Here is a 15,153-nt window from a genome sequence, read left to right as displayed (position 1 = left end):
CAGCTGACAGACTCATTTTTTTATCATCAAATGTTCATTTGTGTACAGTGACTTGGTCCTACTGTTTTTACAGCAGCACTCCAATAGGTGGCAACATAATTATCTTGACAGAAGTTTCAGTGGCGCTCTGCAGAGTCTCACAGGTCTGACTTGAGTCACACGACCCATAAAAATAAAAAAGTCTCCACAGGTGATAAATGTAAACTCAACCACCTCAGCATGACATAATTACATGAGGTTTCTACACTTCATGTTTGAACACCACAATTTTTCTAAGGCTGTCTGGGCAGCGATGAGGTGTGAAACAATGACCTGTTGAACACTCCTGTAGGTGTATCACGCAAGGAATTTATCGACTAATGCTTCATAACAAGGATGTGTGGTTTTGATGGGTTTTGATTAATGAGAAATGGTGAGAATTAATGAGAAGGGGATGCACAAGTCAGACTGAAACACACAATACCTCATAGGAACAATCTGCATCTTCTTTAAGAACAAAAAAGTGAAATATTGTCAGCTCAAATTCTGGATCAACTGCAAACAATTCAGGCATGGAAAATTGTTATTTTTTCTCTTTTCTTTTAAAAGTAGCACTGAGGGAGACAAGACATCAAGACTGGTTTTACAAGGTCACCTTTTCAGCAGATTACTCTCGTACACTCACGTGTACTAATCCAGGGACCATTGAGTAAAGGTTACAAAAAAAACACAAAAGCCGAAAAGCTGATCATCATTAGAGTAAAATAAAACATGAATCTTGATGTATTCAGATAGGTCTCTGTAACAGGAAATAAGACGTTAATTCCACATAAATCATATTAATTGCACAAACTGGATCGGATAAATATCATGCAAATACGTAATTACAGTTTTATGTTGTTTTTAGCCATCAATAACATTCCCCGTATGGACTGCCAATGGTTTGTGAGGTATTTGAGGTGCAGTGTGTTTCCAGAAAAATCCCAGACAGAGAGCTAAAAAAGTACTTGAAGAGAAGATAAATAAAGGCCCTTCAGTTTTGGATGACAAATATGGGATATAAGTTTGGAAATTGAGGGGATAATGAGCCCATTCAATAAGGGTGAAATTGAAAAACAGGATACAGTTGATCCTATTTGGTTGCACGGATGAATGCCAAGTGTGCACCGGAGCAAATACAGGATATTTGTCACAGTGTGCATCACACCCAAGCACACAAGAGCTGTCATAACTAAGAAAAAATATGTATTTTAATAAAAAAACCTCTTTTAATTTATATGAAATACAAGGAGTATGTGAGAACAAACTGCTACCATCAACACTAGACATGACTTGTCTATGCTAGAGACAAGTGCTAGACACTTAAAGCAATAAATTACTATAAAGCCAACTGTTCAACTGAATGACTTATTAATTCCCAGATGAGAGGATATGCATAAAAATATGTGAACCTAATCTATCGGAGTATAAACAGAAAAGGGGATTTGTGCTCTATTCCCCCTGAAGCTTTAAAACCCTCATCTGTCAGCTGTTTTTACAGTCTTTCCACTCATGCTCTCTCTGTGTCTTACTATCTGTCTGCTTGTCTGTCGGACTGGAGAAAATCAGCGCTGAAGTCAGAGCCATGCAAGAATCCACATGGAAACTTTTCCTGACTTAGGAGGAAAAAATGAAACCCCTTCTCTATATTCTGATAATTGAGGGAGACGGGAGGTTGAGGACTGATTCGTGGGTCGGTTTGGTTTTAAGCTTCTTTCTCAGCAGTAATCTAACAAGCCCACTATGCCAATGAGAATAGCAGTCCTAATGATACACAGCTGCTTTGAATGGGGCCCTTCCAGTTGGAAATTAGATGGTTCGTCTAAGAGAAACCAAGAAGCAAGCCCCCATCTACAGAGAAAAGACGTGCCGCTAGTCCAGTTCCGAGAAACCTACACCACAAAACCAATATCAAAACCTGAACCTTTGGTAAATGCTTTTTTTAATGTTTTAAAGGACCAGTGTGTTGGATTTAGTGGCATCTAGTGGTGAAGTTGCAGATTGCAACCATTTGAGTGCTGCCCAACCTTCCAAGCCTGTAGGAGAAACTATGGTGGCCAAGAAACTCATGGCAGTTCAACATGGCGGACTCTGCAGGAGAGGACCCACTCCCTCGGAAAAAAACAGCTAAGGGAAGAAAGGCAGAGACCAAAACACAACAGCTCTCATTTTCAGGTGATTATACAATAATGAAAACATACCAATAAATATTACATACCATTTCTGTCAATAGATCCTTTACAGGAATAGTTCCACAGTTTTGGAACTAAAGAGCCTAAGTACTGATATCACGTCTGGGCTAGCTGTGTTTTTGCATTCAGCATTTCTTTAATCCGTATTTATGAAAAAATTCAGCATGTTTTTGGGCTTATACTTGTAATATTCTAAGATAAATCACCATCCACTACAGCAGAAATTGAAACCTTCGTAATTTTAACAAAGTTACATGATTCTTTTGTGAGCACAAGCACAGCAGTGCAGTAACTTAAATCATCATACTTTCTATCTCCAAATAATTTTTTCCAACTCTCTTGTTGTAATCTCTACTATCTAAAAGCTTCTACCTCAACAATACAGCCATTACACGCAGATCACTCAGTATAGCACACGACCCCAGCCACCCTCTCAACTCATCATTCGTACTGCTACCATCTCAACGCAGATACAGGACTCTGGCCTCTAAACGTGCTCGCTATGGCAGGAGTTTTGTATCTTCTGCCATAGCATCCCTAAACAAGGCATTCCGGTAACCACCGTGGGTGGGGGCTACGCACAGGACAGGGAGGGTTAAATGTGCTAAATGTGCTGGATTAAGTGTGTATTCTTGTTGTTATGTCGTGGTGCCCCTATGTATCTTGTATCTATGTACGTATGTCTGAAAGCTGAAAGTTCCTGTGAAGGACAATAAAGTATCTATCTATCTATCTATCTATCTATCTATCTATCTATCTATCTATCTATCTACAGTGTTCAGTAGCCTTTTGACTTACCTTTTATGTTGGATTTTGACATTTAACTAGCAGTTGTATAGGACTTATGGGAAATGGTGTTTGTTAAAGGCAGCTGAAAAAAGGAATATTGAACAAACATTGCCAATTTTTTCAATTATCATCCTTATTAACTTAAATTCTAAACACTTAAAGGCTATCTGTGTCAAAGTTACTACTTAGGGACAATATCTTTTGAATTTGGTCCAGCATTGCCTGAGAGAACTGCAGCCTGCAGCTGCGTAAGAGGATAAAATGTAATCCTTGCAGGCAATTGCACACCGTCAAATTATGTCCATTAAATGTTCTTGTTTTTTTCTACTGAGAGGCTCAGATTGTTAACATGCTGCCAGAACCAGCAGGTGGTTAGCTCAGCTTAGCATAAGGGGGAAACAGCTAGCCTGGCTCTGTCCAAAAATGTTTTAATTCTGCCTATGGATTTAAATAAATATTAAATATTAATTAGCAAGCTTCAGAGGTGCTAATTTTTTTCTGTACCTTTTACCAGATCTGGGCTTGTCGTTTCCACCTGCTTCCAATCTTTATGCTAAGCTAAGCTTACTGTCTACTGGCTTCAGCTTTTTAGCATACAGACGAGAGTTGTATCAAACTTCTCACCTCAAGAAAGCAAATAAAAGTTTTCCAAAATAGTTCCTTTAAATAATGGGGTCTCGCTAAGAATTACCTTCACACATAGCAATGCGCCTTTAAATGTGCTTTGATGATCACTCCGCTGTTGCATTTGCCAGGAAATTAAGTAACATTTTTGAGGAAATTAGCTGTTTACATTCAGATTTAAGCTAAAGCTAATATTTATTGACTATACAATGTAACAGGCCCTTATGTGCATTTTAGAGAGTGTGTGGAGCCGCCCCTTCACATTATCACATGGAAATTATTCACTTAAGAATACATAGCGAAATTAACTGCCGCAACCCAGACCAGCGGAGTCTTCCTTGTAATGGGAACCAGCCGACTGCCGTTTATATTTTCATTTTCCTTGCTCATTTTTAAAGCTCCAAATTTTTCCATAAGGTAGTCATTTCCAAGGCTGATGTGAAACCAGACACCAAATAGCACTCATGGTAAAGATCCAGAAACAACATAAGGCCTGCCCGACATCCTCTCACCTTCCCCAGTCCCCCTTTCCGTCCTGTGCGACTGTTCCTGGGAAGGAAAACACCCTTTCACCGTGTCAGAAATGGGATTTCATTCTGCTGCCATGGCAGTTCCTTCATCTGGCCCTCTTTTCTGTCCCTCCCACTCTTTCTTCTCCTCCCCTCCCTCCCTTTGCTGCCACATCTGGAACCCAGCTCCTCATTTATTTATGTGGTCTGTGTTGTTTCTTTTTTTTTGAAAGTCTTATTTAAAAGTCCTTTACCTTGTCTTGTTGGCAGTTTCTCTCCATCTGATGAGGTCTGCAATTACATCTCGCCATAACTGGTCACTCTGCAATTACATGCTCCACCACAGAATCTTTCTTCCCCCCCTCCTCTGTAAAGCACCACTGCTCATATGGCAGACCGAAATAGAATAGTTTCATGTCTGTTTGGACGGCGGCCCAGCTGAAACTATGCTCCGCTGCTTGACTGACAGTGGGATGTGGGCTTTTTCTCCCCAAGAAAAACCTTTAAGGCCAGTCGCGTTTAGACTCTGAGCAGTCCTACTCCAGCAGGCTTTGGTGGTGGTTGGCCCAGCTGGGCTCCAAGACGGGAGACAGAGCGAGAAAGAAACAAAGTTAGAGTGAGTGAAAGAGAGGACAGAGACACACGGTTTGCAGTGAAGAGGACAAGAACCACAAGCTGTAACTATGAACCCTCCTGGGAACACTTAACCTTTCAGTCACTGACCAAGAGAATGGGTAAGTTTGGCAACCAGTTCAGTCTAATCTAAGCCTCTGGGAATGAAGGAATGATGCTGTGAGTCTTTTCATAAAGTTTTGGAAAACCTAGAAGACAAAGTTCTTCAGATAACTTAAGCATGACTCAGTCGTGCAGCATGTGATTTAAATAGAAAACAAAACACAGGACATCCCTGTCATATCCTTTAAGCATCTTCAACAGCAATGTCCGCTTGGTTGATTTAGGTGGTGACAAAAATTACAAAAGGTATTTTCCAAATGGCAATGCAGTTGTTGCATTGTGCAAAGTGCTTGCAGTGCTTTCAAACTCCTGCATTTAAATGGGTGGCAACTTAACTGATGTCACAGGCCTTTTTTCTCATAAAAGTGTTCTTGACCAACGTCCAAGTCTGCTTTTTTATCACAGAAACCTTGAAGGTTTTCTAAAGATGAAAGAAGCATTCTTACTTAAAGCTTCTGATTTAAAAGGGCAGCAGGATTGATCCTCTGCACACCTAGATTCTCACAAAACTTAAACGTTATATGGACAGTGATATTTTTTAGATAGTTCCAGATGAGCACAAAGTAATAATTTATGATATAATATATTTATAACAATAATCATGTCTAAATTCTGAAAGGTGTGTAAACAAATAGCTCAATGTAAATGGAATTGCTTTATTTAGTGTTTCAGCGATCTCTTATCTAATCTTAACTTTGAATGGGGATAACAAGCTGTAAAGACAACAATGGCACCATCTTTTAAAGTTGATGTGGCAAACATTAACATTCACACGTTCAATGGTTTCTGGCCACCTGATTAATGTAACTCTCTTTTAGATCTGTTTTTGGTCTCTACCAGCTCCTGAATGCCACATACATATGTATGTGGCATACAGTGGGTATACTAGAGTTTTTACACTATAAACATCTGCCTGCTGATGCCAGAGAGGACAAAAAATGACAAACAGTAAAGTTGCGTGCCCTAAAACCAAAACAATGAGCTGAAAGATGGGTGACATTAAGTTCTGTCTAATGTGTCAATTCAATTCCATTCAATTATAATTGATACAAATACAAATATTTGTATAGCGCCAAATCATAAGAGAAGTTTCAGTATCTCAGGACACTTTTCAAATTGAGCAGGTCTGGACTGTACTCTAAACAAATTATTGACAGAGAACCAACAGCCCTTGGCAAAGAAAAACTTCCCTTTGAGAGGCAAAAGCCTCAAGCAGACACCGGCTCTCCCGACCAGTTAGAGAGAGGGGGGGGGGTTGAATGAGGAGGGTTTACAGGGAGACAGAGATGCAATAATAACAATAACAACTATAACTGTATAAATAGGACTAATAAGGATGATGATGATGATGATGATGAGAGGGATTATAACAGCCATAATAATGATGATAATAATAATAACAATAATATTAGCAGTGGGCGTCAAACAGAACTACAACAGCAGGCACAACCACAATCCATGGGAACCTGCGAGATGAGAAAGCATAAAAACTCTGTGGAAGAAGCTAAGTTAGTAACATGGACATGAGACATAATATGTATGCAAACAGCAAACACTACTGACTGGATTTTAAACTAAACGTTCACATTTTAAATTGCAGATACATTGCATATCCATCCTTTTTGTAGTAACCTGGACGTGCCAATTGATGCTATCAAGATAAATATGAAGGGTCTTTTCTGGGCTACTGCTCAGCGTTCTCAATCGGAAAATATTTTATGTTTTTGTTCTGAGTCATGCTGGAGCTGAACGCCATAGTGACTATAACTGTTAGGAGTGGGCTGATCTGGTTTGTGTGGGAGTGAGTGATGGAAGTTGAGACTGTGGAAAACTACAAAGATTACAGTTAGGCTGACGGCAAAGATGAAGACACAGCTACCACATGTCGTTACTACAGGCTTCTGTGTGTGTGATGTGGTGGTGGAGAAATGTGTGTATATGTGTGTGCTTGAGAGGGATACAATTAGAGATTACAAGAGAGATGTGTCATTATGTTTTTCCATATGCACTCTCTCTCTCTGTGTATTTAACAATTGCTGATGATGTTTGTGCATGTGCACACTGTGTGCTGTCTGAATGCTGGTGTGTGTGTCTACATGTGCGCATATGATCAAATCTTTGTTCTATGAATATGCGTTTATTCATCTATCATTTCCATTCTTTTTTTGTCCAGTCTCAAAGTCCATCAATTGCCCTCCAAGCAGTGAGAGTCACAGACTTTAACTGACATCACCTGTGTGCTCAGTGTAAATGTGGAAAAGTGGAAAAAGGTGCAAAGGCTTTGAATGGTAACATGCTGAACAGCAAATACGTTACCATGACCAGAAGCATTTCTGTGGCCATGTAAGTCATGTTGTTACTATATAATTATATGACAAACAACAACACACAGAGCACAGTGAGCTATATATATATATGAACTGTTTGGTTGTTGTTTTCCAACAGACTGAAATGTAGTTCGGTCCGCCACTTTGGTCAAGACTGAAGTATTTCAGCGACTATTGAATGCCGTGAAATGTTGTACAGACATTTATGTTCTCCAGAGGGGAATTTTCTTTCAGTGGCACCATTAGGTTGACATTTTTGCTTTTCACTTGAATGTCTTGACAACTATTGAGTGGATTGCAATGAAATTTGTTACAGACATTCAAGTCCTGATTCCCAGGATAATCTGTGATAACTTTGGTGATTTTAAAATGTCCAATACTTTGACTACCTTCCAAACTAATGACCATCAGCCTCAGATGTACTTAATGGTAATTTCCATATGTTGGCATGCTATCACACTAAAATAAAATGGTGAACATGGTAAACAATATACCTGGTAGTAGCATGTTTGCATTGTCCTCTTGGTGTTTTCCTTAAAGCACCACTGTGTACAGTCTCAGAGAGCCAGCAGCCTCGCTCATTTTTCTTTTTTGGGAGATTTCAGGCATATTGTTCATAATAATCTTAATTGTGGGTTGACTCCTCAATCAAAGCTCATAGACCTATCAATAAGGCCTTTAGGAATCTTTCAGGAGGAATTAATCTTGTGATTGATCATCTAGGGGCTTGTGGGACATTGCCAAAAACAAAAAAATACATCAAGAAGAGAAAAGATTTTCAGTGTCTTGCTTTGTTCTTACTATTTGGCCTGTCTTACATCCTATACACTAGTGAGTCTTGACATTTGGTGACTAATTACTTCATACAAGTTTGACAGTGCAACTGGGGTCATTTTGGTATAATAATAACCTATCCAAGGAAATGTAATTGTGGCTTTTATCACTCCCAACAGGAAATGATGGCTTAGCATCAGTTGTATAAGAAAACCAGCGCCATGCTTCAAACTAATTTTAATAGTTCCTTCAGCATCAATAGATGAAGCTGTGACAACCACTTCCCATAATTCGTTTCATTTAGCACTTCTATCTAATAATACATGACTGGTAGTTTCTCTCTGCCATGCATTATCCTCTTGCCTGCCTGTTGAACAGCTGAGGAGGGCGTGGCGTGGTTAACACGAACCACACATGCAGGTGTGGCCCTCACTGTGCTGTCACACTGTTTAATTAGGTTTTCCTTCTGCTGGTGGGGAATTGTAGTGTTTCCATTTAAAATAATCTCATGTCTCCTCAGGCTCACACCCACCCTCATTGTCTCAGACATTAAGACAAGGCCTTGTGAGTGCAGTGTGATGAGCAGTGACTATGAGGGTGTGACTGAACTTTGTGACCACAGCTAAAGTTGGAAACATGAGTCTGCACTTTGCTCCACACAAGTCTGGTTTTCTCAGGATCTGGTGCCAAAGCATTTTGCATTCAAACTAGCATGCTCATACTAAACTGGCTTTATGCTCAATATTGTGACTTCTTTCACTCATCAGAGGTGAAAAAAAAAAAAAAAACATCCTGTGTAATTGCTCCTAATATTAGGTAACCAGTTATATCATGTTTAAGGGGTTTAGATCCCACACTTGGAGCTGGACCTACCCCAGTGTCTGTCATTCTCTATCAGTAGCTCTCTTTTGAATGAGGTAGTTTCCCTGCTCTTTGTGTCTGTGTGGCCTTGTTAAACAGGGCTGGGTCATTTTGGTTCTCCTCCCATGTGTCTGGTGCTCCCCAGAATCTGTTTCTCATACAGCTTGGCCTGTCCTTTGACGGTTTCAATCCATATAGTTACAGAGTTTCAGTTTTTTTAAATTTAATTTGCCCTTATTTTAATGTACCTATACTTTTGTTCAATAAATGGGAAAATATAAGTCATTATCTATAACTGATAGGGGCTGATACAACTGACTAGAGCAACGGTATGCTTGTTCCTCCCAAACCGCTCGGTACAGGACGTTCAGCACTCCCTGTGACCCAAACAATTACTATCAAAATAGCCTATATATGTCGACTACTTACACCCTAGAACATAAATTCTAGCGCACAAGTTTTACCTGGAATGTTTTGGCAGTGCACCAGTTGTTGTCTATTAGCGGCAGCATGCTAGTTGGCTTAGCTAGATTAGTCAAGCTTAAACTTTCAGTTGGCAAGTGTTATTAGAAACACAGTTAGAGCGGGTTGTCTATGAAACACATGGTTGATGATTTTATTTCCCCATCTCCTATCCAGGTGTTGAAGTGTCCTTGAGCAAGACACTAAACCTCAATTGCCCCCACAATGGCACCTTTGCTGCCATGGATATGTGAGAAGGAGAGGTGCTTTGATATGAAAGCACTATAGAATGCAATGCATTTTCTAGTCCATTTCAAATGATTTTTTAATGAATTTGATGTCACTTTTGCCAAGCCATAATTTATAGCTTTCATGTGATGTCACATCCTCATTGGAACGCCCACTTGGATGGGAAAACAAGGCTTTACTCTGCTGCCCACCAGCTTACTTAAGTGATTGTTGACACAGACCAAGTTTGTAAATGCCAGATAGTTATTCTGTGATCAGAGTTATACAGAATAAAGAATAAAACCTTTTCTGTAATCTTTCTGCCTTGTTGCTGTCTGGAGGGAGTTTCTCTCAGGGTTATCCGTGGTTCACACTGCTCGCGCTGCGTGGCGGAACATCTTGATTTTTATTTCGGCACCCATGTTAACAGATTAGAGCAATCACACTGCCTGAGAGTGAACGCTGCGTTGGGCTGCACTGAAGCACCCCAATTTTCTGAATGAATTGTCTGTCTGTAGTGCGTATTTATTTGTGTGGTGTTTTATTTTTGTCGTCTTATGCGCAGATTACGTTCATTGATTACTCTTATTGGCTTTTTGTTGGCAGGGTATTTTTTGCACTTGCATTGGCTGGTTCAATATGGTTTTGAGAGTTTCACAGCGGGCGGTGCTGCTTCTGCTCTCTCACACACAAATCCCAGACTGGAGAGGTGGACAGCGAGAGAGAGTTGATGATGTCTGCACCGTGCATGAAAGCTTTTACAAGTAAAAACAGCAGTGTGACAGCTGACATAAAATAAAAGATCGAATCGGATCAATAAAGCTCAATATAGCCGATACCGATCTCTCTTTGATATTGGGACATCCCTAGTCTGTACTTTTGTATGTTTTCAGTGTGGCGGCAGTGTAAGGGGAGGGATTCTCCACAAGAGAGTTAACATTTTCAAACTGGAGCTCTGACAGGGACTTTGCTGTTTTCAGTCATTGAAATACTGCAGTAGGTCCTGAAATGGTGCATTCACATATTTGTTTTTCTACTTTTGAGTGGTAGAAATATTAAAGACTTCAAATAAGTAGATAATTCACATGCCTCTTTTGCGGTTCTACAGAGTTTCCAGTGTAAGTCATGTATTGAAACATTGTTTTGCCCTCCAGGGCTCCATGCCAGTCACGTGACTGAAAACTATGAATTGCCAATACAAGAACATGTTGATGCATACGAAGATGCAGTGATGGCCGAGTACTGACAGATACTCATCCACATCTAAATAAAAGCTACTCTGCAAGAATACAGTTTACATTTTACCACGTAGGAGTGTGACATCTGCCCAAGTGAAATGCCACAGACTTACATGAAATTCTATTGTTGGATATGGTTGTGAAGGCTCTTTGCAGACAGTGTGAGGTCTTGTCTCACTCGACTGTCCAGCCAGACTGTATGATATGATTTCTATGCAGTGAATATAATTTTCAGCTTCTGACTAACTCTTGGTGCCATTTGAACAATCTTAGCAGCAATTCAGAGCTATTAAGAATGGCTACAGCAACAACAGCGGCTTTGCCTGCTACCTTTGAGTTGCTGACCTTTGACCTCAGCAGAGTACAGACAACATCTTCCTCCGCATGGAGCCAGATGCTTGTCTCTAACATTTATCAAAGAGGCAATTTTTATCACATTCAAACAACTGTGATCAAAGAAAGTTTTGTAAAAACGGTTGAGAAATTAGTTGTGTCAGCAAAACCTCCTATGGTTGATTCAAACATTCATAAATCCAAGGAATGAAATGAAATGTAATAATAATAAATACTGAACACAAATGAAAGGTTTGTGGTACCTATGGACATTTGTAAAAAGCTGGAACCTGAAGCTCCTTCACTGACTGAGAATCATTGACGTACACTTTAAATAATGTTGGAGTCTTTCTGAAGCAGCACCCATGAAAACCCACGAGAAAGCCCGACTTTAATGCTTCTTACATTACAAAATATGGATGTTGCACGTGTGTCACGTGTACATATTTGACTCTGCTTTATTATGGTCAACAGTGACTGTTGACACATCACTGCGATTGCGTTCATGACTCAGTGGAGGCTCTCTCTTCAGAGTGGGGACTCAATTAGGAGAGTGCAGGTATAAATTTTTGCGTAGGTGGACCCAATATGGCAGCCTCTCTGGGGCCTAAGGCTGGGAGATAAATCAATATCAGACTGGTTGAATTAGAGCGTCAGCTTGGAGCTTCTCTTGCATTGACCTCTTTTTCTTTGCTTTCTTCTTTCAAACCATCTCCATCTGCTAATTGGAGGGAAGTCATGTATTTGCACTGTGGTCCTTGTTAAGGTTCATTGGGGAGATCATGAGAGAAAAATGGAGGCTGCAGTACTTCTGAGCTTTTGTTTGCTATATGATTCACTGAAGATTGAAAGGTCAACACTCCCTCCTCCTTGTGAAAAAGTCTTGCTGTCAAGAGGATCTCAGGGAGTCTTGAAGACTTACTACTCCTTCTCTCCAGTGGTGTCCTTTGCCCTCACTCCTGCTGTCTGTCTCATGGCTCACACAGCCTTATACAGCAGTGATAGCAACTCATTGGAGGCATTTGAAAATGTGAAACAAACTGCTGTCCATTTCAGCAGAATGTTCTGAAATTAAAGTGATTATCATATCTGAACTCTAAATGTTAACTTTGAATTTCATGCAAATATGGGTTCTAACTTATGGAACTTTTTCATCTTTGGTTTAAAGGACATTTTCCTACAGTACTACACATTTTTGAAGAATAATATGTCAACCTTGGTTTGTAATTCATTATGTCATGAATATGATTTTCATTATCAATTAATTAGCAGATAGTTTTTTCAATAAACACATTTTAGTCTATTAAATGTAAAAAAAATAATGGCAAAAATAATGTCAATGTTATGTCTTGAAATTGCTTGTTTTGTCCAACCAACAGTCCAAAATCCAAACATATTTAATTTACAATTACAAGCAACAAATCCTCATATTTAAGCCGAATTAAGAGAATGTTTGGTATTTTTGGTGGTACTTTCCTTTGTTATTTTTTATTGATTTTTGTTTGAGTTAACTTGAAACTAATGAAACTCAATAAAGCTCAAATGGTTTGTGACATTGTGGTTCAATGACAGCAATGCACCTTTCTAACAATCTAACAAAATCTCACTTTTTACGCATTTATCTCTAAAAATATTCTGTATATCTCAAATGAGACATGGCAGACTGTTTTTCAGACCTAATTACCCAGAAAACTCTCACATGTGTTTACTTTTTGTGCCCAATGTGGAAAAAATAGCACTGAAATGGCTTTTTTGAAGTGCCACGTGTGCTCAGTTGGCACATATGGAGCCTTTCTTGCATACCTTGCGATTTTTGCAGCCCATATTTACTTATTACATTGACCCCAGGTGTGTCCCATTTACCCTGCCTTTAGTTTGGTGGTGGAATAACAGTCAGAGAAAAGCGCCTTGAAAAATTCCACCCTGCCCTGAAGTGGTGTCTGTGTTCCTCAGCTTAGATCTGGTCAGTGGACCTATCTTCCACCCCTGATTCTTACTCTTCCCTTCTCCGCTAAACCCACACACATGGACCCAGCCCACATAATTTACTCCCACCTCGTAATGCCAAACAGCTGTAGAGTTGACTTGCAAGGAATTGCTGCTATTACAGTCTCCTCCCCTCCCTCTCTGCTCTCTTTTCTCTCAGCCATTTTGTGTGTGGCCCCTAATATCAGGTTATTCACAAGCCCAAACTGGTGTATGAAGCAAATATACATTCAAGGTTTATTTATGATCCGGGCATTAGATACGACGTCATGAATTTACATCGTAGGTGCCTGTAGGCGGAGATGGATAGACAGACAGCTGGCTATAAATTGTACGTATGGATCGAGCTTGACTCCTATGTCTTGTAGTGGCCTGGTCTATCCGACATGTATCGGTGGGCCGTAACTGGGCCAATGCCATTTCCAAGGCACTCCATCTAACTGAAGGAGCTGCGTAACATAAATGCCAATGAGGTCATTCTGAGTGTGATTGACAGGAGAAGATCAGGATGATGCTGAGGGTTGAGAGCTCCTGCTGTTGACGGGAATCTGCTTCAAAGGATTGTTTTGGCCACATGCCTGAAGTCCAACCTGGAAGCTGATGACACAGATTTCTCAAGAATTTATCACTAACTTTTTGGCCACAATATTCAAGACAATGCTGAAAAGCAATGGATCTGCTACTGCGTGTACTTAGATTGCTGATGATACAGTACTTTATTGCCATGTTGTTATATCGAAAGTTTATATCAAAGTGTTTAGATCAATTAGTTCAGCTAAAATAAAGGACAAGAGAAACTGGAGGCAAAACAAAAAAGCTCTGGAAGGACTGTAAAAATAGCTTATATCAAATTACATAAAAACAATACACTGGTGGCCCCTTTTTTTCGGCCTATGAATTATGTAACTTGATGTACAATTGAACCTGCAGGGAAGTACTTTAAGTCAGGTAGATTTTTTAACCTAACCTTCATACTTAAAAGTGAAAGTGCCGCCTATCCAAAGTGTTCCGTAGTTTTTATGGAGCTTTCTCATTCAAGGAAGCTGAGGTCCTGCTGTTTTACTGAGAACTCATACTGAGCCTGAGTAGTTCCACTAAAGCAACTGGGAGTTCACTACACCTTGATGGTACCAGGTAGAAATGTACCGTAGCTGCTGAGTTGAAGATGTTTTTCCACTCACCAAGGGCTTCATCAGTTCTACTGGCTGATATTTAAAAAAATGTTTAAAAGTCATGCTTTCTGCAATTCTGTTTATAGTAACTACAGTGTAGTAATCATCGTCACTCACAAATATTCACATCATTTCCATGATATGCTAACTATGACAGGAATGTTCCATCAGTGTGACCAATCTGATGATTGTTCATTGATCAGTGTCTTATACAGATTCTTTATACCTTGATTCTGCTTCAGGGTGTCCATTAATTCCTGATGTAGGACACCTACTAATAGGTCCCAGTCAAACTGTCTGTTGATTGATTGAAATCTGAATATCTCATAAAAATATCTCAGAACGCTGAGTGTAATCCATCAGTCCTTTAGTACCTCGTCCTTTGAACACAACAGGATAGTGACTATAACAGACAAGCCCCTACATTGCCGCTCTAAACTTACTGATACTTTGTATAAGGGATCATCTCATGGCCGACAGTACACATTGCCCTATCATTTGTCCGTGACGATGATTTAGGGATAATGACATGGCTGGATAGCTAGCTAGTCTTCTTGTTAAACATACTGTCAAATTATATTTACCATTTGTCGACCATACGCAGTGTTGATTGATTTTGAGTCTTGCTAGCATTACGTTAGCTCACTGTCTCGTAGCTGAGCCAAAGAGTTTTTATAAGTGCAGGGAACAAGAAATATCTCTGATGCCAAGTAGTAACTATGGTTCATCCTCTTTACTGGAATAGTAAACAACATTTCCATTTCATAAGAACCCCATGGGATGGTAATGATTGTTCCAGGTATTAGTAAAACCCACAGGTGTTACCAGGTGTCTTGTAAAAACTTTAGATTTTCTTTGGCAAATGACCACGGTATAAGTGGGATAATGCCCTTTGACGCGTTCAT

At 39.8% G+C, this 15,153-nt stretch overlaps 1 protein-coding gene across 2 annotated transcripts in view; it reads left to right on the top strand.

The window, feature by feature from the left end:
* The first annotated feature begins 4,406 nt into the window (after nucleotides 1-4,406).
* LOC127353380 (protein inscuteable homolog) overlaps nucleotides 4,407-15,153 on the top strand; it is a 53,673-nt gene continuing 42,926 nt past the window's right edge. Inside the window, exon 1 of one of the 2 annotated variants that reach the window (XM_051382571.1) lies at nucleotides 4,407-4,866. The gene's annotated coding sequence lies outside the window, so the exon portion shown is untranslated. The remainder of the gene's footprint in view (nucleotides 4,867-15,153) is intronic. The other variant, XM_051382568.1, reaches the window with a different exon arrangement.

This window comes from Dicentrarchus labrax, unplaced genomic scaffold (assembly GCF_905237075.1).
Source record: "Dicentrarchus labrax unplaced genomic scaffold, dlabrax2021, whole genome shotgun sequence".
Taxonomy (NCBI): Eukaryota; Metazoa; Chordata; class Actinopteri; family Moronidae; genus Dicentrarchus; species Dicentrarchus labrax.
Note: the sequence above shows the minus strand (reverse complement) of the source record. Positions and strands in the feature narration are given on the sequence as shown.